The sequence below is a fragment of the Mastacembelus armatus genome, chromosome 5 (genome assembly GCF_900324485.2).
Source record: "Mastacembelus armatus chromosome 5, fMasArm1.2, whole genome shotgun sequence".
Lineage (NCBI taxonomy): Eukaryota > Metazoa > Chordata > Actinopteri > Synbranchiformes > Mastacembelidae > Mastacembelus > Mastacembelus armatus.
Genome location: NC_046637.1, coordinates 7,159,896 through 7,183,814, shown reverse-complemented (window position 1 = coordinate 7,183,814; position 23,919 = coordinate 7,159,896). Strand labels below are relative to the sequence as shown.

Sequence of the window (23,919 nt, the reverse complement as noted above, 5' to 3'; positions counted from 1 at the left end):
TTGGGAATTACATAATAAATGACCTAAATAGAGTCAAAATAACAGCTTCTGTATTCATAAGCAATTATTGAGAGATATGAGACCTGGCTCTGGTCTACATATCTGCTTTGAATTTTATAGTTCAGCCAGTCAGTGATAATAGGTTGACTTTTTTTTTTTTTTATTCAGGCCTTTAGGATTTGTGTATTCTGTATATGTGTGTGTTGCATGGGTGTGTTATCTATGAGGAAGTAGATGGCTTTGGCTTTATGATGATAACACTCTCTGAGGGTGTCCAAAATCAATCAAATCCAAATCCGAATGTTTGGCTCTCATCTCCACAGGCTTTTTCAAAGGTTGGTATTGATTATTCCACTCATTCCTGCCTTTCAGGGTGGCCAGACGAAAGAGTCTGCTTGAGAAATGGAGAGATGATAATGCAATTACTGGGGGGAAGCCTTTGTAGACAGGGCAGTAATGCTCAAGGAAAACGGAAGTTGAATGTCAGAGACAAACAGATGTATTATCATAACCTTGGTAAGTAATGCCTCATAACATGCAAGTTTGTTTTGAGTAAGGGGCTGTATGCAAATTATTAGGGAAAGGGCACGTGAGGATCTTTTAGTTTTATGTTTATTTGGTTTTATAATTGATTTTATTGCATATTTTACATGAGCAAGGACTTTTATACAACAATGAAGCAACAGAAACATAACATAACGAATAGTAGGTTAAAAAGCACAAAGCCGCTCCTGCTTCACTATACAAAACCAATCAGTCAATCTAGAATGTAAATCTAAAAGCTAATGCTGGAAGTCATTCAACATGTAGTGACAAGGACGCTTATGGTTCCACACTGTTTTTATTTACTGCTAATATATATCGTGTTGCTGCCTTCAACAGGGCTCAATCATCCATTTATCACAATGTGAAGCAGCTGAGGTAAACATCTGCACTCCTTCCGGACACTAACACAGACCTGGATCACAAGCTCTCCACTGGATGGAGCTATATCACCAACAAGCGTCCACACACGGTGTGATGACTCCGGCTGCTCTCTCATCCCTCGGACGCCTCAAATCTGTTTATCTCAACTGCATGAAGACGCTGCCAAAAGCGCACCTGCAGCCAGAATGTGGAAGGAGGATTGTCAAAAATCGCATCATGCTTGAATCCGGAAAGTATGAGTGACGTTCGGGTGTGTTGTCCAGCTGCTGTGTCGCTCTGGCGGATGGGAAGTTGTGAGTCACAGCCGGAGGACCAGCAACTTTTATAGACTTTTAAGTCCACCGCCTGCAAGTAGACAGCAGCCCCAGTGTAGACTTCTTGCACTCGGATTGTGCGTCTGGAGAGCTGTGACGGCAGAGCGGCGGTGTTTTTAGGTTATGTGCTGTCGAGGGCGTCTTGAAGCGACAGGGAAATGGCATTTCTCTAAAAAAGACGATTCTGTTGTTTTGGGGTTGACAATGGAAAATAAATGAGAGGGACGTTTCCCGGGATTAATTGACAGCACAACGACAGGTAGGTTGACATACACTGAAAAACACTTTGTCATACATTTTGCACAGTTAACTGTAAATTCTTTGGCTTTTATTTAGATTAAGTAGAATTGATTATATTTATTATTGTGAATTTCTAGAGCCTCCCCCAGCTCACGTGTGACATGCGAAATAACCAAACAGCCAGATCTCTGATTTAGACTGTTGATTGTTTCCACTATAATAAATAATTATTAACTTGTGAGACTGCAAAATAATGACTTAAGGTGGCGTACAGGTGTAGCTGGCAAATGTTCAGCTGAATACTAGATCCAGAGAATATCAGATCAGTGCAGCAACGTGAGCTCATCATCCCCCTGCTTTAATTAGACAATAGAAAAAAAATCAAGTTCCCCCTCTTGGGAGATCTGCCTACTCATTTCGAGGGGGCACAGGAAGACACAATAGGAGCCATCTGTGAAACTTTCCTTTATATTATTACTCATATATATATATATATAAAGTCGTGTATGTCTGTGTGTGTGGTAATATCTGCATGAAGAAAAGTTGTTGTGTGACCATGGGATTAAAAGAAGAATCTAAAAACTGCCTAATTATTGATAATCTTGTGCAAACTTGCATCTAATAATCGCTCTATCTCTTCTCATCTGTTTATCTAAAAAAGAAAAAAAAAAGATGCATAATGTTTTCTCAGCTTTTCCACTAATCTGAATCCTAGTGTCTTGGCCATTGAACCCCGAACATAAATCAGCCAAATCATCTTGCTGCCCTGAAATGGGACCTGGAGCTAAATTCATATCATGGGCCATTTTCTCAGTCCGTGTGATTTCGCCCCTCCACCCCCCACCCCCCACCCCCTTTAATAGAAGAATAAAGCCACCACAAGCATCCTCCTTGTATAATTAAGAAAGGTGCAATGCTTTTATCTTGCTGAAATATGTAGAGAAAACCCACATGGAGTTCCTAATGAAAACTGACTCTTGCATTTGCTGTCAGGTGTTCTCCACACAGACTGTAGATATTGATGATACACACGGCTGTATTTCTTTTTCTACAACCTCTCCTCTCTTCATTCTCCACCTCCCGCTTCCTCTCTTCTTTTTTCTATCTGTCTATCTCCTTGTTCACCTTGTTCTTTTATCTGGCCTTCATCCTCTTGACAAGTGTCATGTGGTCAGCTGTTTTTTTTTTCTTCCTCTCAATTAGTGCTATCATTGTGTTTCATCCTGTGGAATATGAGGATGGTAATAACCTTACACTCATACTGCGGGGTGATACAATTCTGCTGTGATTAATTGAAGTCCCCTCAGAGAGTCAGAGGAGGCGTAGATCTTCCCTTTCACACTTACTGACAGGCAAGCCATTATATTGTTTTATAGATCGCCGTCAGTAGCCCTTGAAGCTGGCTGTGGCCCACTGTTGTTCTGGAGGGTTTTATTGTGCAGTGTTATTGGTCGGTATTGCTGACAGGCAGAGCAAAGGCCACCCTGGGATTACTTGAGATTGGATCCCTGTGACAGTTCCACTGTATTTGACAGCAACACTGGAAACTTGGAAAAGATTTGTGTGCTCTGCAGTGGTTGTTGAGAAAAGTGGGAATTTGTTATGGAGCTTAGGGCTTATAATACAGTTGTGTCTCTCCCTGTAAACACCCTGCTACCATAACCTTGCCATAGTGCACTTTGCCATGCATATTCCCAGTATTTGTTTCACCCAACAGGTGGAACAAAAAAAGTTACTTCTGCTGGTTTGGAGGCAGCAAAACACCCCACATCTTCGCCAAAAAACCCAAGTACAGAGGTTAGACATAATGCAGAGGTTAAAAAGATTAGCTTGCAATTTTAGTTTCCTGTGTGTATATATTTTTTAAAGCCACCATCACACAGATATTGAAACAAACAGCAGAGCCTGCAGAAGGTAGAATGCAGACTGAGGCTTGAAGAGAATACTTGATATGCATGAGCCACCAGGTGATTTCCAGAGGAAGTGAACACCATGGATAAGAGGCTTGTCTCTAGTTTTAAAGAGCCACCCCAGGCAGTATTTGTGTTCTCTGCCAGCTTTATGCTCACTGTGTCAGATCAATAGGACATAATATGCGAGGCTGGCCTGTGTTTGGAGACATGAGACAAAACAATACATGTACTTTAGTTTTTAGATTCTGTATGTATGCACAGCACTGTGGTAGTTGTACTGTTAAAACTGCATTTTGAGACTGCAATCCTTACATATGTTTCCATGTAAGATTGACGTTTTTACATTTCCTGCGGTGTGGCCATGCTAAACATGCCAGTTTATGAAGTATGCATACCCAATATGTGTGACAGCCCAGTATCTTGTCACAGAGAACATAACACTGCTGCATCATGAGTTAACCATAAAATCCTAGGTGTTGCATCATTTCAGAAAGTGACCGGTATTCATCTCCTACCCTGCAGATTTGGGCTTAACGGCACAATACAAAGTCAGCTATCTATCTATGTGATTACACCTGATTTCAGCATCCTGACATTTACTGCTCAGCAGTGTCCATAGGCTAATGTATTTAGAAAGTGCAGTTTGTTCCACCGCTCAAAGCTACTGGGGTGAATTCGTCGGGTGTTTCAAGGAAATTCAAAGCCTTTCCATAGCAAATGAAATGCAGCATTGTGATGCTCATGTGCAGCTTCATCATGTATGGAGGAGGAGGAGGACATGGGGAGAACACATCCCATGTTTTATAGATGCCATTTAAAGGAGCATACCCAAGATGGGCTGGCTGCAATGAACTGTAACCACCAACAAAACACCAAGACAATAAACAAACAAATTGGTTTCCTGGAAGCCAGCAGTGTCCCACTCACTCGTTCGGGCTGATCTTTGCCGATGCGGCAAGCTGTTCTTTCCTTAGAGATTAGGCTGTGAAGCACAACTCCATCTCTTATTTATTCATGCTGATTTGCTATGTGCATGTTTGGTTGGTGGTGTGTGTGTGTGTGAGAAAGTGTGTGTCTGTCTACAATTGGAGTGCATCGGTATTTGTAAAAGTGAGTGTTTTCTTGATTGTTTCTGTGAATGATGTGTGTACAGGCTTCTGTTTCTCATATTGCTCTATCAACGCTGTGTGTGTGTGTTTTGATGCCATTGTATTATATCAGTTCCTTCAATTGCTCGCTCATGGTACATGACTGGAGTACAGACTGTGACCTTACAAGGTTTGATCATGTAAAGTTCAAATGACTGTTGTAAAAAATTACACAGCTTGTGTCATTTAAAGGCTTTGTTCTAATTGATTTTACTTTTAACTTAAAATCCTGGATTTTTTTAAGTGTTAGAAGTATTTCTCTGCTAAATCACAGTCTATGGCATTCAAAGTGGGAAGAGCTTTTTAAGTGATCCCCAGTTTCGGAGTTAAAGGTCCCATTGACTTTTCATACAAACGGTGTGGATAGCCATGAAATTCTTCTGTAGAAATGATGAATAGCTTCATTCAAAAATATCTTGTTCTTTGAATAAAAGTCAAACGTGCCAGGTTGTGTCCATAAAAATATAATGTGAGGAATTAACTAGAATTTCCAAGATACATTTTCCTAAGAAACATGCAATCACAGACCTTAAAGCGAAACTTAAAACCATTCTGAATACACGAGACCTCTTTGGTGTCAAGCCTGCTGTGGTCAGAAAAATCCTCTGTTGCACCTATAACAGAGATGTCAGTGTATATAGTAATACGTTATTGTTGCAGGGTGATATGTTAAATCGAGGGAGGTCAGCAAAAACAAGTTTTTCAGGTTTGCCTCCAGTATTAATAAAAAAGCCAAGATTTGAGAGAAGTCAGAAAAGGTAGTATTTCTAATCATCTTTTAATCCTCAGATTTAGTATTTAGAAAAGTATTAAAGTTTCAGTTCATAATATTATAGTGCTTTCAAAAGATTATATTACTATCAAAAGATTTAAAATCATTTTTAATATATGCATTCTCTCATTACTTTTTGTGTATGATTGACATATTGTATGTAAGCAAATTCTCATACCTAAAGCCAAAGTAGTCTGAACGTGGTCTGTGTACAGTGGAAGAATCCCGTGATTCTGCCTGGGAGTTTCTTTAGCTGACACTCTGAGAGCTCTGGACACTGAAGACAATAAAGTTTGAGTGGAGGAGAGACCCAGCAGAGCTTAGGAATTCATGATGCCAGGATGAGGATTTTAGCTTTGTTGGGCATCACACATTTCTAGCAACCCTCTCTTTCTGCTTCCTTCTTCAGTCTTTACTCCCTGGGTTCAATTTCCTTGAGGTAGTCAGTATTTGGCAGCTTTCACTCTCTATCTTGTGCCATTGTGCTGACTTCCCATCAATTCCTTCTGCAGCACAGCAGAGAGGAACTCAATTCTCCAAGCCCTTAACCATTGGCCCAGTGAAAAGGCTGGGGAATTGCAGATTTCTAAACCCTGGATCCTATGGAGTAAGAGAGCTCTCATTTTTTGTTTTTTTTTTTTTTTTACTGCTCTCTCTCCCTCTCTTGTGGTGCCTAAGGGAACTTAGCAATATGTTTTTTTTTTTCTCCTACTTTTTTTTCTAGTATTGTCAAGCTCCACCTCATGCATGTAATCATTAGATCACAATTTGGGTAGAAAATTGTAATTATAGGGTTTAAAAATGAGCCAGTTATCTTCCTTTCTTGTTAGTTGTTTTCTCGAGAATGGCAGCCTTGTTTTCATTATAATGAAATAAATTGGCAATGAAAATAGCAATCAGTGTCAAAGGTCTCTCCACATATTTCGCAGAGGTACTGGTCGCGTTTAAAGAGTTTTTTTTTTTTTTTTTTGGCTATTGAATTTTTGCATGGGACTTTGACGAGGCAGTTTTCTTTATCATTAGATTAGAACAACGAAGAGCCGAAGGCTTTTCTTAGCAGGTTCCTGGCATCATATGAAATGTATCCAAGACCTTAAATGTATTGTGCAGAAGCCAGCATCTGAGCCTTGATCTAATGTACTAGATGAGAGTGAGAAACCGTAATCTGGGTACTTCTGTTATCTCTCCACCATGGTAGAATTAGCTCAAGGGTAGCTGCAGTTCACGCTTCTCTTTCATCTGTTCAAACACACCTCTTCTGTCAGTCAGTTATGTGCACAATGTATTTCTGCTATAAATACATACAGAACATTTCACTTCTAATTATTCTTATTGAGTCTGACTTATGAGTGAGTAAGCACAGTCATGCGTGCAACCTATGTAAGTATAGATTTACCGCATTGCAAATGTTGGGGCTGATTATGAGCTGGGGCTGATTATGAGCTGTTTCAGTCAGGATTGTTTGCAGATTTACCAGATAACAGATACTAGTTTCATTCGGTTGTTGTGAACTTAAGCTGGTGACACTTTGACATGATTACATGTTTCTTTAGTACTTGTATGGTGTAGGGGTATAATGTACTGCACATATCTTCTAGAAAGAAGTGTTTGTGTTTAACAAATCAGTGTAGAAGCAACATAGAAGAGAAACACCATTGCCCAAACTACACACATCTGCAAGACAAACATAAAAGAATTCTGCTCATTATGGGGCAATGACATCAATTTAAGTGCCTTGAAGAGGATTTTATTACCCTGTGCACTTGCTGGATTATTATTTGTGACAGTACAGCAGAGTGTACGCCGAACTCTGAAAGCAAAAAAAAAAAAAAAGAGAAGAACTTTGCAACAGGGTGTTGAATCAGCCAATTAGCTGTCTTCATCTGCAGGTTTAACTCACAAAATACTTTTGATAGAGCTTATGAAAATAAAAAAACTGTTAAAAGCATTGATCTCGCCCTTTATTTTTATGGGGAACAATTAGGTGGTGGGAAGTTGTAGCATTTATGGGCTTCATTTACATTTAAGGACCATGTAGCATGGCTTGTAAAGAATTTTATGCTTTACGGGCCATTTTCATGAGGGCATACTTTGGCTTAAACCCTGTTGAAGTCTCAAAGCTCAAACTCTGAAGTTTTTGCAGAGCTTCTTCTAATTTTCGGATCTTCCTTTTGTGGCCACTGTATCCGAACAGTGGGAGGCTTTTCCTGTTACTGCAGCAGATTTCTGATGCTTTGATTGATGCCTTTTTTCCACACCAGCATCAATTTTCAGATATAAGGCGGATTTTTAAGCCTTGGGATGGAAACCAATCTCTTCCTCTCTGCTCAGTGTCGTCTCTTTCCTTCACACACACACACACACACACACACACACACACACACACACACACACACACACACACACACACAATAACTCCCTGCATGTGTGGGGTGACTAATTTCTCTTGGGCTTTGGACTTTGGCGTGAGAGAGGGTGAGAAGGAGAAAATGAAAGAGAGAGGAGAAGCAGTGGTGCACTGGCAGCTCGGGGGAAACCGCCCACATCATGATACCACCTCTCATCTCGTCTTTTTGGCCGCCTGTCTGTCTGTGCTGTCTCGGAAACCAGTCTGAGCCCAGAGCAGCCAGCATGCGTGTAGCCTCTTTGGGCTTGTGTCAATTTGATCATTGTTTACTCTCCAGTTGCAGGTGCTGGAGACAAATCACATGCAATATATGTGGTGCTCCCATCTGTGAGGAGAAATTGAAATCTAAGTGTGCTGTTTTTGCATCCAATTTGAGTTGTCTTTGCTGTGTTCTGTAGAGTGGAACGGCTGCCAATCAGTAGGGCTTTGTTTACTCTCTCTGTCCTGCTGACAACTGGCTGGTACAAATATCAGCTGCTGTAGTGTCACATACTGTGTCTTTGTACAACTGATTAAACACTGAATGGAAATAGATTATGTTGCACTTGGGCTATATAAGTTATTCTCATATAGTACTCATATAGAGTTTTAAGAGTCATTTATGGAACTTTTTTTTTTTTATGGATTCGTCACCAAATAAAATAATTTGTTTTTTGGACAAAATAACTAATGAAATAAAGCTTCATTTCCTAAAATCTCAAAGAAAATAAAGTAGTTTATTAAAAGGAAAGTAGTCAAAAAAAATTATCTACAGCTATAATTTCAAAGGCCAGTGAGCTGTTTTTCCCAGCACAGACTGAGGGACTGAGGTTGAAATTCTTGGCAGCAATTCAACAGGAACATTTATTAGCTGTGTGTAGGTAAACATGCCCATAGAAAGGTTTCCCTCAGACTTCAAAATAGTAGTGAGGAGGAAGTCTGGTACTGTTTTCTAACTCAGGTGTTCACTGTGTTGCATTCAGTTTGTGTTATGTCTCTGTCATGTCTCCACCATAGTTTCTGAAGTAACCCGTGTTTAAGCTGAATTCATGAGCGACATTAGGAAATTGTTTTGCCTTTTTTGTGTTTCACAGGGTACTTTTGCTGCATACAATATCCTCTTTCCTGTTTTTTTCCTGCATAACCCATCTTATCATCCAATGAATTTGAAAAATGTCCAAAAGTAATATCAAAAAATCTTCCAAACAGTGCCAAATTCAAACAAACCAAGTTTCATCTTTTAAGGAAAACAAATGCCACTCAGATACATTTTTCACAACCTGCTAACCATACATTTCTTCCTAGTAACTGGTTTCTAAAGCATCAAAAAGGCCACTATAGTTACAACTTAGAGTTGCAATGCGTGGCGGGGAGTACAACAATGCTAGCACGGAGAAGGTTGTGAAGGACTGCCAGGTAGAGCAGAAGAGGAATCAAGATCAACAGCTCCAAATGTTGCAGGTACCAAATTAAATACAAGAAAAGATGAGGCAGACTTACCCGTGGCTTCACCCATATTATGGGCTGTTAGAGTGACCACAGTTTGTTCTATGTCTCGAAACATTAGCTGCTGACAGTATGAAGCTGATTGAGTTAAGATGACATTTCAATGAATTGGATAGACTGGATAAGGCAACAACTATGGGGATTGGCATGAACATATTTCACCCCATTAATCACATGATTTGGCAAGTTTTATTTCCGACACAGGACACAGTCCTTCATGATTGCAAACATAAATGAGATATTTGCTGCCAGTCCCTTTCTCCCACTTGTACATTTCTTAACAGTGCTTCCCCTGGCCCTGATTCAGTTAAACATTTAAAACAGGGGCCTCAATTATTCATGTCCCCTAGCCGTCTGTGGCCGTGGCCTGGCCCCCTGCGGCACTTCAGTGCACAGTGTGTCTGCATGGACACATTCCCAGGTTGCTCATTAATTGATGCCTCAGTTGATGCCAGAGGTCTAATGCACTATCGCTCTCTGCTTGCTTTCCCTGCATGTCATCTCTTCCCTCTCTCTCACGGAGGGCGTGAAGCATTTTCACAGAAAGCATGATGTCATGTTAAAAAGGTTCTTCACCCATTGGCCTGCTAAGAGGCAAGACTGTGTTAGACAAGGGGTTAGATCTGAAGGAAAACTCAGTTCAGAGCCAGACTGCAGGAGTCAAGTCTTGTCTAAGTGGTCAAAGGGCATTTTTCTTTTTTTTCTTTCTTTCTGTCCTCATTTTATTTCTCTAGAGCTGGATCTCATATTCTCCATCATTCTGCCCAGTATGTGGGTGGTGGTTACCTCCTCTGCCTATTTTAAAGAGCGGACTGCACCAGAAGGAAAGGTTCAAGAAGGTCATTACATTGAACATTCACCATGGGAAGCACATCATGAAGGGTAAAACAAGATGAAAAGTTAAGTAATTAAGAGTTGCAAAATCATACAAGAAAGACTTTCTTTTTGCTGTCTGAGTAGATGACAAGAGGAATTAGCTTTGGGCAAAACAGAAGCTTAAGATGAAGAAATGCAGTAGTTTCTTGTTTTTTAGTGAGCCATTAATGCGTTTTGCAGTGGCCTCTAATTCTTTTGGCTTCTGACGCTGTAAAAAAATTATAAAATGTACAACTTCAGATTTTGTAAGTGTAGTGAAGGATAAATTGCTCTACTGTCACTCAATGCCAGCATATTCTGCTAGTGTATTCTGGACTTCTGTGACCTAACCAGAAAGACTCTAGATTTTTATACATTTAAAGGTCCAGGCACAGAAAACATATAGAAGCAATGTAACACTGGAGACTTCCTGGCATCCTGCCTTTAAATAATGTAAATCTTGTTATATATAGATTTCAGCCTTTGAATATTGTAGATTCGGTCTTGTTTTCTGGTCTGCTTGCTGTCATTGCCCATAATAGGCATTCCATCAGAGGCAGCCAGATCAGGAATTGTAAATGTCAAACATGTTTGATATTTATGCTCCTGATCGAGTTGGAGCCTCCCAACTACATCATGAGCAGTAAATAATATATAATTATATTGACATTACACACGAGGATTATTTAGACAAATAATCAGTTGCAAAAAAATGTTGAATCAGGTCACTCCCCCACGATTGTTGGTGTCAGCTTTAGGTTTAGAAATCACTGCCACATTCATAGTTAATAGTTTTGTGCATCATTATTAGGTTAATTTAGAAACTGTGACCTACAATAACTGGAGCTGAATGTTTCTTCAAGGGATTTTTGTTTTGATTGCTAGTGCTGACCTTGACAACAAGCTGTAGAAATTAAGTCTTGACTTAAAGTGTTTTTTTTTTTCTTTCTTGAAATACAAAGCCTGCAGTACAGGGGCCTGTCATGGATGCCTGAGTGCCAGTCTGACCACTGTATTAGAACTGTGGAAAAAAATCAATTCAGGAAATATATAGGCAATTATTTTGTCTCCCACATTCGCTGACAAAGTAGCAGATAAGCATGCCAAGAAGAAAATACAGAATTAAAGAGAAGAAAATAAATAAGTCTGTACTGTGGGTTTGGGGACTGTATATAGAACATGGGGGTGATTTGAAATGCTGTATACCTCTGCAAAGGAGCTGTAATTAATGAGAACTGTGAATGTTATTGATCTGCTGAAATGTGCTGATATTTTAGTGTGGTGGAAACACAGACTTAGATTTGCATCAACTTTAAAGTCAGGGAAGAGAGAATTAAGCATCAACTGTTGTTTTATTTCTGTGACCATGTTACCTATATAGTCAGTGTTTTGTATGGGTCTTTTGGATAGATTAATGATGCACAGTATATCTGTGGTCATGTCTGCTAAGTTCATTCAGTGTCAGACAAGGCCATGTTGTAGAAAATACATTAGTTCTACATGTTATCCTCTTTTTGTTATCCTAGGTGTTTTGTAGAGTACATTGTAAGCTTCCTTAAAGTTGCTGATTGGTTGAATTTAATAACGGCAGAATACATTTTTGCTGCTGGAGGTAGCAGAGCTGAAGATGTTGAGGTTCTCTCTGGGAGTGACGAGGATGGATAGGATCAGGAATGAGGACATCAGAGGGACAGCTCATGTTAGATGTTTTGGAGAAAAAGCCAGGGAAGCCAGACTGAGGTGGTTTGGACATGTTCAGAGGAGGGACAGTGAATACATTGGTAAAAGGATGCTGAGGTTAGAGCTGCCAGGAAGGAGGCCTAGAGGAAGACCAAAGAGGAGGTTCTTGGAGGACATGAGGATAGTTGGTGTGGATGAGGAGGATATAGAGGATAGGGTTAAATGGAGGCAGATGATTCACTGTGGCGACCCCTGAAGGGAGCAGCCGGAGGGAAAAGAAGAAGATGAATACATTTTTATGATTACAGCAGACTATTAGGAATGTAGGTGAATACACTTTCTGAGGACTTACATCATTAAATTGTTCTGATGTTGTAAACTTTAGCCATTTCCTACAAAAAATACTGGGAAAAATACTGTAAAATGAAATAAAACTCTGGGAATCATTTTACTGATTTATGAGTTATAGTCACCACTATCAAATCTTTCTCATCAGTATCTTTTATTATTCAAAATGAATACCTGATTGATTCCATCTCTCAATTCTGTCAAACTGTGTGAGTTCTGGCATTTACTCCCTAATCATATCTCAGAGCTTCATTATGCTCACAGGTCTCTTATGCAGCGCTTTTCAGGCTTTTATTTTGCTGTCAAATGAGGTGTGCAAAGATCAGCTGTAAGCCATCAGCAACAGAGGCCAAACGGAAGGGTAATATACTCCACCTTATGCAAAGATGCAAAGATGCACAGCTGCAATTTATGTATTAACATTTTGGAGAAACTCAAACCTCATAATCCTTGGGATAATTAAAAAGGACACTTTCCCCTTGTATGACCTGTTATTTGCAAATGAGGTCTATAAGAACTGAGAGCGAGAGAGGGGAAAAAGAGGGACTTGATCGCTTGACAGTTAACAGTTTGTGGAGCTTCTTTAGAATTAATGGTATGAGACTTGATAGACAGTTATTCTGTATTAAGATATGACATATCTTGCCCTGAAGGCTTCTTGGACATGGATTGGACAATTGAATTACACCGAGGGCTGTGAACGCATTTCCCCTCATAGTGCTGTAGTGGAGTGAAGAGAAGGCGAGACTGGATAGAGCATGTCCTTTCCACAGAGCATGTTCTGTCAGTTTCTTGTAGTTGTGTCAACGAACATCATCCTGACTGCTGTGAAAAAAAAAAAGAATAAATCTTCACTGAAAAGGCAGGAAAATGAAATGTCATCAAATCTAGCATGGAACTATACACTGGCAGTTTCTTAGGTATTCCTAACTAAAAGCAATTCAGTCTAAAAAAGCAGTCCTACATTAAATCCATCTTTTATGAAGGCGATAATGTTAATTTCTTGTTCAAACTGTTTTTAGAGATGGTGCTTCCAATGTGCCACATCACACAGTCCTGGCCCATGATTTTAGCAAAGCTAATCAATGATTTATTTTTTTTTGCATACAAGAAAAAAAAACCAAACAAAAAAGCAAAACGACAGCTGCTAGGACATAAAACCAGACAACAATGTGAGTAGCTATGTCATTGTTTTTTTCATCCATACTTTCATCCATATTCATGAAAATACCCAAAACATGCTAGCTGTGAATCTCTACAGTTATTACACACGTCTGAGTTAACGATGACCCCTCCACTGGCTCATTGACTCACCTCTACTGCTGAGGCGTGATGTTTAGCCTGCCAACATCTGCTTATGGGAAATTGTTTGTTAAAAGCAGCTGAAAACATACACTGGGCTCTGTTTGAAGGCTGGACTTGTAGCTGTTATCGATGATAGAAATCTAAGCAGGATTTTGAATTAGGCTTTCTTACTTCTGGAAATCTAATTAAACTTCTAAAGCTCAGTTCTGATTAGTGCATGGGAGTACTTGACATCATCTGTTTTTAACAGCGCTCCGCCCATTTCCACCCAACATAAATCTCACTTGATGTACACAAACTTGTTCTTACTTTGGCGGAAAAGACCCCATCACTCATAGTAAGATGCTAATTAAGAAAACGGTTTTTCAGTCCATTTATTGACAGTATTGGTTTTCACTTTAACCAACAGTAACATTTGCTGTTGGCTTTTTCCTTATTAATTAGCCTTCTCTCTCTCTCTCTCTCTCTCTCTCTCTCTCTCTCTCTCTCTCTCTCTCTAACCTCTCAGCTTTTCTTACCTGCTCAGAATTTCAATTACTGAGATTTTTTTCTAGAACACTGCTACACTGCATAAGTGTATCTTATATGTTTGCTGTTCATTATTAATATACATAAATATTTGTGTCTGTGTATGGGTGTAAGAAGCACACAGTTCTGTTTATGAGTGCCCTGATAGTTGTGCCCTGTGAAGGGGTGGAGCAGAGACTGTACTAAGACACACCTATTCATCACTCTGAAGAAGGGAGTTCATTAAAATAGCCCACGCAACCTCCTCTGTGGCTCCTGAAACTCAGCTAGCTTTTCTTGCTAAACAAACAGGGTCAAAAAGTGATTTCAGCAATAACAATTGTTGGAAAAAATCCTCAAGATACAAAAGTTGTTGGTTACTGTGTTTTTACACCAATAATTGACTCTGATGGCTTTTGTTTAAATGATATTTACCTACAGTTAATACAGAATTGTATTATTATATTTTTATTGGTCTGTTTCTGCTGTGATGGACTGGTGACCTGTCCAGGATGTACCCCTGCCTTTCATCCTATTACATAGTAATATGTAGTAATAGGTTGTGGTAACATGTAATCACAGTTAAGGAACTTGGCTTTTTACTACATTCTCCTCTTTGAAATATTCAGCAATATACTGTAGAGATTAAAAAAAAGCAGACAGAGAGAAACAGTTACTGACTTTTCGCCTCATTTACGGTGCTTAATTAACAAAGATCAAAAACCAGAGGAAGGGAAAAGTCAATGCTTACAGCAAAGGCTTCTCCACTAATACTCTGCACTCGTTACTCAATCCATATAGTGTAGAATAAGAAAATAAAAATCTTTAGAGATAAAAAAGAGAACTGTCTAAAGGTTCAAGCCATTACTGAAACAATTATGTTGATTAAAGACTCATATCACAGAAACACCACAAAATGCCCATAATAATTCTTTAAACGTCTCTCAAAATACAGGGTATATGACAGTTAATCAGAGCCAAAGCCAAAGGTAGTAAAGACTGTATATCAAAGTTAATATTATTGACTATTTTAATTTTTCTGAGTTTTTGTATAATTTGAGACCTTGATTGGAGTCACACACATCCCCACAATCACTTTTTCTGCAGAAGGTTTTCTTGGGGCAGAATATTTCTGTTTAGACTCCTATATGTCTTTATATAGTAGCTGCATGGATACTTGTTTCCCTTCTTATGTGCCTTGTATATACCAGCTACAGTGGTTTTGGAGCTCTGTGTTTTTTCACAGTGCAGTACAGGAACATTGAGAACACAGACAAGCAGAGTCATAGAGCTCCTCTATGTGTGTTTCCATTTGACTTTGTATTATAAATCTGAATGAGAACATAAGACAATTTTATCTGAATCTTTGAAAATGACATTGACAAAGACACAATAGACTTGCTAGCTGCAAAAAAATATCATTATTATCATCATTAATTTTGGGAGAGTTACTCCAGTATAATAATGCAGTGTTGTCTAGGTTGGTTGACGGTACAAATTATACAAATTATACTGTCATTAAACAATGTCGTCCTCCTTACTGGCTGTTTTTACCTTTTAAGTGTGGCACAGCATGAAATTGCTTTCAATACATCCTATGATAGGAAAGGACATGGGAATAACAGTAACTGAAGGGCAATTTGATAAGACCAGATAACTGAGACAACTCACTGCAAAAGTGAAATATAGTTGGTCACAAATCTGGAAAGTATATTATTGAATACTGAATAGTGACAGTAGTTGATAGGGAAATTGCTTATAATGTAAAAAATATTTATTTGAAATTGATATTTATCAGTAAATATTCTTTCTACCAAAGTTGCATCACATTTTATTAAAATGTGCAATAACAAAAAAGCTGACAAAGAAACGTAACTAACAAAACTTTTTATCTGTGGGGAAAAATACCACAAAAAATTTGACACTGGCACGTTGCAGCTCAGCCAATCTCCTCGCATCATTTCCATGCTCATACACAGTTGCACAGCATGTGAATTTATTGCACACACAAGTACAGCAGAGTTCATACAGTGAGCCAACAAAACACAGACAGTTGGTCGGATTTTGCTGGACTTCATTTGTCGTGTGACCAGTGGGCGTTTGGTTCTCAGTATGTGCAGCCTGGGTGACCTCTGAAGGCCATCCTCAACCATTTCTAAAACATGACAGCTGTGCATGCATCGTTTGGCTCTATGTGGGTTAGGGTTAACCAAAAATTAGGTTGTATATTAATGTTTTTTTTTGTTTGTTTTTTTGAGGTGGTTAATCATCAGTATAAGCTCTTCCCATGTGTGTTAAATATAGATAATATTCTGTGTGTTCAGTGAGTGCTGTTTTCTGGTGTACTTTTATATTTTATGGTTGGCGGATGGTGGTGCACTGGAGCAGATGTGGCATTTAAATGGCCTTCTTTTTGGGAAGCAGGTGGCTGAGTGTGATAGATCATAGATGTCATCTCTGGCTCTGCTTTGTTCTGTACTAGTACTACCAGAATGAGTTCCTGTCTTGAGATGTGAACAGGCACACACACGCATGACAATCCTCATGCAAACATTCACATTCACTTTTGTGTACTTACACACAAACACACACACACACACACCCACACACCTGCAGGGAAGAGCAAACCAGCTATGATAAAGGAGCATTACTGAAATCCCACAGCAGCGCAGTGTCAGCCCTATCCTACTCTCTAATGACCTTTGAAAGTCCACCAGCATCGAGTCAAAGTATAATGTAGTTTGATGTGGAAAATATTTTAGTCAGGTGTGTGCTGTGCTAACACTTGAACTGAAACACCTGATTTCCAGCTCCTAAACTGTCATTTCTTCCAGTTTACACCCATCCCCATATTGACCCACTGTAAAAAAAAAAAAAAAAAAAAAAAAAAAAAGAAACCTAGTGATCATAATTATGGTTTTATCTGGTTTTCTAATGATGTGTGTGCCCTGTGTACATCCTCCTCAGGGCCTGCTCTATTTCTCTTTTCAGGCTGCTGCTCTTTATTCCCGGGGAGGAGAGAGGGCGTTTTGAACAAGCCCATAGCAAACAGGACTAAAAATAATGACTCTTGCTCTGTTTGAGCTTTGCTGCTCTTTGCCTTCCCCTCAGGAACAGCTCTCTAAATACATGCAGTGCTGAGGCTGTGGTGCAGCTCTGGACTGTCTGTGTGCCTCCTCAGTCCTTTACTTAAAATATCCAAAAGCTTTATTGATCTGGTCCCTGCCAGCCTCAGATGCATGTGATCTCTCCACTGCCATTTTCAATATAAGTTGTGTGTGTTTTTGTTTGCTCTGGCTTTGTGAAAACTGAAGAAAAATCAAGTAGAAAACCAACTGCAAGCAGCTGAGAAAGCACACTAAAATATTATTATTATCCCATAATGACATCATCTCTCAGAGGATCATGAACAGAGTTTGTGAACAATCTTTCCAAAACATCAGATTATTTATTTTTTTTATGTGCAGCCGCATGTTCTGACAGTGCTCCCAACTGCTCAATTAATTTTAATCAAATGTTTACAATGCACTAACAGCTTGGAATTTTGTGTGTTATAATGATGCAAAATTAAACTTTGTTTGAAATGATCGCCCCAAACAAACAGTAATTAGTTTGCTGCGAGAGGTGATGTATTTATGCTGTCCAATCACAGGCAGAAAGGGAGAAGCAGCAGGAATTGTAGATAATTGAGCTCCTACTGTTCATTCTATCAGTCGCCATAGATCTTTGTGCCATACGTACATTTCTTTTTTTTTTCTGTTGCCCTCATTTCACTGCTTAGTTTCATCTCTCCTCATTTACTTTCTCCATCTATTTCTTTTTCTGTCTTCTTGCCTCTTTTGTTGTTTCTAAATACATCCACTCAGTGTTTTCAGACTTTCTTCTTCTTTTCTTGTCCCTCCACTTTCATCCTTCAATTGCTAATTTTTCCCTTCCTGGGTGTCTCTAGTTTTCTTACTCTGTTTAATTCTTCTTTTTCTGCCTCAGCTCCTCTTTTTGCTTTTTCACTCCCTCTTAGCTCTGAAAGCCTCCCTCTCTCCCTCTGTGTCGTCTTGAGCATCACTCCTGCAGCCTCTCCCACCTGTCTTCACTGAGAGGCACCACACATGGCCTTCTGGTCTTTGCCTGAGTGTGTTTACTGTTCACTGGTGCTCTGCTAAGGGGTGGCTGATACTCTTCGACTGGGGATCCGGCAGCCTTGATTCCAGCTACTTTCTCTGTGCAAATTTTTGTCTGTGAAAGATTGATAACCCATCTCTCCAAGCTTGCAATTTGTCAAGTAAATTCACTTACAATGAGCTGAAGGCTTCAAAGAAGGTACCTTAAGATACTGCTGCTTGGAATGTCAGCTTGCATATTTTTTTGCAGTCATTTACTGTTGCTACACTATGTCCTCAGGCTCCAGCTGTGAATATCAAACTTGTTGTTATCCACAGCCCTCACCTTACACTGAGTTTACAAATTCAAGAATGTGCAGTTGATACTTTGTGGTGGTGCAGAACATTTTTCCAAACTTGTCTCGGAGAAAACAGGCACCTGAGGACCAGGAGTGCAGACATAACACCTTCACAGTTGAATGGTACTTGTTTATTTCAGCTGAGTGTTGAGCAAAAACACCAGTGAGCACTTAATTAAGAATGGGGAGTAAGTGTGTTTCTATTCCAGAAAAAGTGACAGTCTCACTAGTGAAATCTGCATATGCTGTGGTAGCAGTGCATTATGGGCTTTTGGCCGCTGTCTTTTGGCTAATATCTCTGCCTGGTCTGCAATACTGTAGCATTGTGTCTGTGTCAGTGTTAAGTATTGGGGAATCTAGAGAGAAGCCTTTGCTGTTCGGTTGTAAGCGACTACTCACCTACAATATGTACTGTTGTTATTAGGCTACATAATTTACACATTTGTGCTGTCAAGCCTGTTTGTAGCTGCAAATACCTGAATGCTATGTCACTTACATTCTGGTAGGAGACATGAAAAATAAACCACCAAACAAAGAGCCCACAGCTGATGCATAAATTGTGCTGCACCAGTAGCTTTTTATAGTCACTGCTAGGTGTTGAAGGTGGTGGAGATAAGCAAAGCAGTCACATCTAATAACACTTGGATGTGATATTTCTTTCAGGCTTCCCATTCATTGTCATTTTGTCATTATCGCCCAGTTACCATCTGGTGCATCCTCAGTTGGCAAATAATTAATAAATACCAATCTACAGTCTATCCATTCTGTGTGTTTTGTTTTAGATTTGAACAGCTAGTAATTGCTAGTAATTACTTAATGAATAGTAGAGGAAATAATATTGCACCACATTAAAAAAAGTTGTAGAAAATAAATAAATAATTATCAGCTGGGGACAGTTGTTGAGCCCAAGCTGGATTGGCTTAGGGCCCATCTGGGTAAACGGTGTTTAATAATGATAATTCTTAACCTTTTGTGAGTATCAAATGTTTGGGCTTAGTCAGTAATTCCATTAGTGCGAGTAAAACAAAATTTGCATCCCTTAGGCTATTGTGTTTTCTGTTGGCCCTGTGATCAGTAGGTTAGTAGTGTTTAGCCATGTCTCTAGAGATGGCTGTGGTGGTCTGTTGGTCCTCCAGCTTTGTCCAGACTGTTCTAGGGACAATATCTCATCATCTGTGTTAAGGATGGCACCTCAGTTTCATCAGCCATAGCTGTAGGTTATTAGTTTAGTTTTATTGATAAGTAGCAAATGTTAATGCACTGACATGCTATATTATTGTTGTAAACATTACACCTGCTGAACACCAGCGTGTTAGTGTTATCATCGTGAGTATGCCAGCATGCCTCTATTTAGCTCAAAGCAGTTGCTCTGGCAAAGTGCAATGTCACAGAGCTGCTGGCATGGCTGCGGACTCTTAGTCTTGTTTCCTCTTGTTTGCCATATTTTAAATTACTTTTGTGTCCTTTGATCTTTAATTTTCTTTTAAGCCTTGTGAGTTTTAGTGTAGTAAACTGTTGCAAACATATTGAGAAAATAAAAGTGACTGAAAATGCATCATTCTCTAGCTCTGCTTAACACAGACCTCACTAACATTGAACTCTTTCACAACAACCAGGATGAAGCAATCATGTCACACCATTGATTATGTGATTGCAGTTTTAGCCTTGTGGACAGCTGCACTCCCGACGCCTTAACCTGCATGAGGTGAATATTGCACACTACTGGGGACTGATTGAATATGTTTATTTCATTTCTGTCCAGAGGCGAGACAGGCAGCTCAATGTCTGATTACCACAGGGTGTTACTTGAAGTTTGAAATATTTGAGAAATGGTGTGTTTTCTGAAACACAGGGTGGCAGCAGAAATAGAAACGCATTGTGGTGGTTTAGATGTAATGCTTCCTGTGGGTTAGATCCTTTTTGCAGCGTAATGAATCTTTCTCACGTCACTTGTATCGTAAATGCCTCCTCCATGTGATTCACCACTGCAGATCAAACTTTCTCTCTATGCTCTCTCAAGCAAGACCATATCCCTTTAACAGATTCTTCACACAGAAGATAGTCTGACAATAAAAGCAGATATTCATGCCCCGGTATAGCATTTTGTCAAAAGATAAAAGCTTTCCTCCCCTCTATCTCCCTTTTCATCAATACAGAAGAACACAGTGTAGAGGCAAACCCCATTTTCTTCTGCACTCCAAATGTCTCCACAGTGCAATGTGGAGGGTGTCATTTGTAATGAATAGCCCTGAGGTAATTAGAAACATGCTGCTCTTCCAGGAGGAAAACAAGATCTTGAAAAAGTGATGATGAATAAATAGAAAATAGAAAAAACAAAATAGGACAAAGGAGGGATGGGCCCTCCTGGCTGAGAAACAGATGCCAGGGCTGTATTGTTGATTCTCTCTGCTGTTTGGCAGAGGATGCAGGGGGCTTTTGTCAGTTCATTAACCAGTCTAGTAGGGAGACTTCACACTGTCTCTAGTATATATTCATTTTACTCAAACTAGAAACACTGCCTACTTGTCTTGTGAGTCACAAGCATGTTTGGGTGATGGCGGAGTGTTCATGTGTGTCTGAATGGTAATTATGTCTGTTTGCACAGACATCTGTGTTTGAATCTCAGAGGCCGAAAGAGCCTGAGTGAGATGGGAAATGATTTAGTGTAATTGAGAACTATAAGGCCCAATGGCCTTTATCAAATGTGACCCCAGCAAAATATATTTGCATTTGACTAATTTGCTTGTAACATGGTTTGGAGTATGAAGCATGTGACATGAGACTGCAGAAGGTTTTGTTGTATTTAGATGCTAAAACACTGAGTTTTTAATACTCAAACTGTACATGACCTGCCCAACACCAAACAACAGACAAAATGTGAAAATAGTGGAGCATTTAGTCTCTAAAGAGAGCGATGTTACCCCTGTGAGTTGGTGGTGAACATAAACAGAGCTAAAAGGAAACTGAATGTTGAAATTATAATTTAAAGGTGACCAGAAAGACAACTTCAAATGATTGCTAGATTTTCATTTTAAAGGGTGAACATGGTTCACTCTATGTTAAAGTTTTTAATAAATTTTGGAAAGGACATGCTGTGCCAATGTTGGTTTCTCATCTTCTCACGCTGAAGGTTACAAAAAATTGCGCATTTCAGCTTTATGGTTAGATAAAGATTGTAATTGTGGTTAAACACTGACAAAGTACATGCATCTCATACACCTTCCAACTTTTCTAAACCAACAACATGATCTTTTCCTAAACTTAGCCAAGTGCTTGGAGTTTTGCAGACATAACGGTGAAACATTAATCTTTGAGTTGCCAGATATCACAGAGGGAACAAATTAAATATGCTGAGTGAACATTTTGCATATATGGCCAGTATTGTTACCAAAACACACACTTCTGGGACAGATAACCTTTTCTCCAAAAGATATTTCTCCGCTTATATTAGTTGCTTATGAAAATAGTTTTAAGAGATTTTAGAAGACAGTTTAGTGTCAGAATATTTTTACCTTGGTTGGAAATCAGTCGATATTTTAATTTCCTTTCTCTTGTCTTTGCTGAAATACATCAAATCATAATTTGACCTAAACTACAATAGCAAGACACAACAACAAAATCTACAGGAAGAGTACAGGGAGGAAGTCTGCCAAGAGTTTGAATAAATCATCACTTCTAACCTGGTGCTTTGAGCTGCCATGTTATTAGACACATTGATTCAGTGCAGTATAACTTACAGGCAAATAGACATCGGATAGAGTGTTAGTCATTGCTGAGTGTGACATGTATGGAAAAGGAAAGATGCTCAGACTAATAGAGAAGTCGATGTTCACCATTGTGTAAGTTAAATGAGTTTTTCTGATCAAAAGATGGGCAGATTGACCTGATAATTCCAGCCAGCTTTCGATCAGGCTTGTACAGATGTCAGTGCAGCTGTCTCTGAGCTCCTGCAATGAATCATATGCAGCCTTTGTGTGTACAATGTGCATGCTGGTTATTGTCTGTTTATCAGTTTCTTCATGTTTTTTCATGAGTATGTTTATTGTTTTTGTGTAATAAGAGTGGGGAGGTAAATGTAGATGTGCGATAAAAAATGTGTTCAACTTCTCACACATCAGATGCCTTCAGTGGAAGCTCAACAGTTCCTTTCTCACTTTCGGAGTCATGTGCTGGGTTGTTTCTGTGACTGTTTGCAAACACACAAACGTCACTTTTTGTTCTTGTTTTCTTCTTGGAAACATCATGTACCACCATTTTCCGAAGCTTGCACAGTTTGAGATTATTCTATTTGTATTTTGGTAACCATTCCAGTCAGCTATGGTGTTTCAATTAAAGATTAGTTTGTTAAGGTCTGTACAGTAGTTCATTACATTATTGGTTATTTATTATGCAATATGAATTAAAATGAATGCAGATGCATGTATATGTTCACTGTGCAACTCAATCGTTTTTGTGGTATATTTTTTTCATATGTAGAGAAATGCAGATATGCTAGCTGTAATGTAAAGTATATATGACTTAATAGACTTGGAAGTAAATACTTTATGATTATTTAAATGCGGAGGCAATGTGGCTGCTAGAATGTCATAAATACTGGTGTCTTAATTTCCCCAGGGCCACAATTCTTGTATTAGACCACCAAAAATGTTCTTTAAATGGGAAATTCCCATTCTCTTTATTCATTTAAGTGTTGAAATATTCTGTTAATTGTATCTGCCCGTATAAATTGTATGCACAAGGTTTTTTCATTATACAAGAAACATTATTCTGGTAGACACAGTAAGTATAAAACTACAGAACGATTAAAGAACTGATTTCCTGAAAATGAAAACAAACACACTTGAAACATTCTCCCTCCTTGGCTGAGACAGCTGTGTGAACATGAGATTTACATAAACAAGCAAATGAGGAATTATGTGAAATGAGTTAATGAAACATATCACGTATGCATAAAAAATAGCAACACTGCCAAATGAAGCATGCAGACCATTTTGAATTTTTGTCATTTTACTTTCTCCTCCTGGGCCATAGCAACTGCATAGTTACAGCTGCTGTCCTGTCTGTGTTGAGTTTGTCTGTTAGGTGAAACATTTCAATTGTCCTTTGTAATGCAGCTTAACAGAGCTGAGCATGAGTCAGAATACTAAGCCTCTCAGGTTGCAGCATAGTGTCAATAGACACTCAGCTTCACTACTGAGAGATGACCAGTAAACGTAGCATAACAATAATCTGTGGGTGACTGACTGATGTAGTGGGTGGTCTTGGCAGAAATATTTGCCTTCTAACAATTTTTACTACTTCTCTGTCACAACTGCTTGCACTGAAACTCTTAAAATAATCTAACCATTTGCAGCCCGACCAAAAAACACTTGCATGCTTTAATATTTTGTTTGCGTTTGGCTTCGATTAGGGCACAAGATTGTCACAGCATATTTTCAATTCACAGTTTTTGGTCAAGATTTAGTGTTTATAATGGAAGAGTCATTCCACTTTTGTAAAGTCTTCTCCAACACATCCCTTTGATCGAGAAAAAGTCAGGAAAATGAGCCCACTCTTTCATAA

The 23,919-nt window shown here is 39.1% G+C and overlaps 1 protein-coding gene across 3 annotated transcripts in view; it reads left to right on the top strand.

The window, feature by feature from the left end:
* The first annotated feature begins 239 nt into the window (after positions 1-239).
* tafa3a (TAFA chemokine like family member 3a) overlaps positions 240-23,919 on the top strand; it is a 79,991-nt gene continuing 56,311 nt past the window's right edge. The window contains exons 1-2 of one of the 3 annotated variants that reach the window (XM_026307381.1): positions 240-335; positions 883-1,500. The gene's annotated coding sequence lies outside the window, so the exon portion shown is untranslated. Of the gene's footprint in view, positions 336-482; positions 517-882; positions 1,501-10,010; positions 10,089-23,919 lie in introns of those variants that run through there. The other 2 variants (XM_026307383.1, XM_026307384.1) reach the window with 2 other exon arrangements.